Source organism: Colobus angolensis, unplaced genomic scaffold (assembly GCF_000951035.1).
Source record: "Colobus angolensis palliatus isolate OR3802 unplaced genomic scaffold, Cang.pa_1.0 Scaffold143, whole genome shotgun sequence".
NCBI classification, from domain to species: domain Eukaryota; kingdom Metazoa; phylum Chordata; class Mammalia; order Primates; family Cercopithecidae; genus Colobus; species Colobus angolensis.
In genome coordinates, this window is record NW_012114522.1 from 5,593,950 (window position 1) to 5,595,897 (window position 1,948).

Below are 1,948 nucleotides of genomic sequence, written 5' to 3' on the forward strand. Positions count from 1 at the left end.
GAAAGGGGAGGCGGAGACCCTAGGGACACAGCGACCCCCAGGGCTGAGGGGAGGTGCAGAGAGGGTTCCCGCCCGCAGCGCGCCGCGCTCACCTGGGGGTCCTGAGGAGGTTCAAGGGTTTGGGGGGATGAGTCCAGGAGGCGCTGGGTGGTGGCAGAGACCAGAGCAGGGCGCTCCTGAGCGCTGGGTTGGGGAGGGGGCGACCAAAAGAGGGCGCGTCCGCGTATAAAGCGGGCGCGGACCCAAAAGGAGGAGGAGGAGGTTTTCAGTGGTGCGGGAGGCGGGAGTAGCGCTCTCTCAGGGCTGGGGTGCGGGCGCCCAGGGCGAGGCTGCCCCAGGCACCAGGAGGCAAGTCTTTCTGGGCAAAGAGCGCTCAATGCTCTGCGCGGAGGGAGGCGGAAAGGTTCCTCCGGTCTGGTCGGAAGAGAAGGCGGAGGTCCCCCCGCAGCCGCCGCCCAAGCATCCTGGGCACAGAGGAGGGGCCGCTGGGACGATTCCGGGACTCAGAGAGAAGGGGGGTGGTTCTAGCCTGACCTGCGCCCCCAAACCCCGAGCGCAGCCGCTGTCGCAGCTTCCCAGAGAGGGTCTTGTTTGCAGACCTCCAACCCGACCTGCCTGCAGGACTCACGGATGAAAGACTATGGGGTGTGGGGGCGAGGCCGAAATGGGAGTGGAACCCGCAGGGGAGGAGGCCGGCTGCGGGGATCGGTGCCTCCTGGGCAACTGGGCCAGCAGCTGGGCGCTGTCAGGCGCTGGACGCGGAGGAGGCATCCCCCAAAGTTGATACTTTTTCACACCGTTTCCGGGGACTTCCCCGTGGCACTACGGAGGGTCCGGGGCGTTTTCCATCAGCCGTCTGAGAATCCCGGGATTAAGCCCAGAGCACAGGAACAGTCACCGCCTTGAGCCCCAGGCACAGCCTGGGAACTTGCCGCGGGTGCCCTGATTTCCAAACCCCCAGGAGGGCTAGCCGACTTTGACAGGTGTCCTCGCCCCAACTCTCCAGTCAGGGTCTAAGTGTGCCTTTGACCACAGGCCAGCCTGGTCTGAACCCGGGCTCTTGACAGAGGCACCCCGACGCCAACCCAGGGAAAGCAGGTGTCAGACTCTGGCCCCTGCCGTGGGCCTCAGGGATCCACGGAAGCCACCTTTCTGGCACTTTGATGCCTCCCTGCAGCAGGTGAAGAAGAGATTTCTCTCGCTTCGCTTTAGAAATCTGCCCAGGCATCTGCCATGAGGATGACTCACTGGTCAGGAGAAACCCTTCGGGCTTAAGCAAGGGAATGGCTTTTTCCCTGTCTCAGGCTCAAGCATTTAACAGAACCCAACACACACACACACACACTTGGTCAGAATTCCACACCGGGAGGAACAAAGTGGAGGCCCTCCCCCTTCCTCAACGACTCTGTCAACTGAGGAGGACAAAGAGGCAAGAAGGACCTAGGTTGTCCCAGAGGTGGACAGTGGACAATCACGTTTCTGCTAGCTGGCTTTTCGTGCTGTCTTGGATCTTGACTGGTGCTGGTTGTTGGGACTGTTTCATCCTGTGGTTTTCTTCCTCTGCTGATTATGTCTGGGCCCTGTGAAGGGCATGGACAATGCAAAATGCATGAGACACACAGCCACCCGCAGGGAGCTATGGACAAGGGCAAGTGTTTGCTGGGAGCAGTGGCCCTGTAGGAGGGAGTGGCCTCTGCCTCTTGCCAGGAGGGAGGACATGCAGAGACTGGGGGTAAAGCATCCTACAGGTGGGCCTGAGAGAGGTGCCTGCAGAGGGGAAGGCATTCCAGGTAGGGGAACAGAATGTGTTAAGACAGTATATGAGCTTCCTGCCGCTGTTGGAACAAATTTGGCTTAAAACAACAGAAATGTGTTCTCTCCTGGTCCTGGAGGCCAGCCGTCTAAAGTCTAGGTCCCAGCAGGGCCTCACTCCTTCTACAAGCCACAG

General features: G+C 60.8%; 1 protein-coding gene across 2 annotated transcripts in view; it reads right to left on the minus strand.

The window, feature by feature from the left end:
• LOC105507068 (neuron-specific protein family member 1) overlaps nucleotides 1–1,553 on the minus strand; it is a 34,567-nt gene extending 33,014 nt beyond the window's left edge. The window contains exons 1-2 of one of the 2 annotated variants that reach the window (XM_011935431.1): nucleotides 1,441–1,553; nucleotides 1,149–1,228 (exon numbers count right to left, since the gene is read on the minus strand). The gene's annotated coding sequence lies outside the window, so the exon portion shown is untranslated. Of the gene's footprint in view, nucleotides 1–92; nucleotides 872–1,148; nucleotides 1,229–1,440 lie in introns of those variants that run through there. The other variant, XM_011935430.1, reaches the window with a different exon arrangement.
• Between the last annotated feature and the right edge of the window lie 395 nt (nucleotides 1,554–1,948).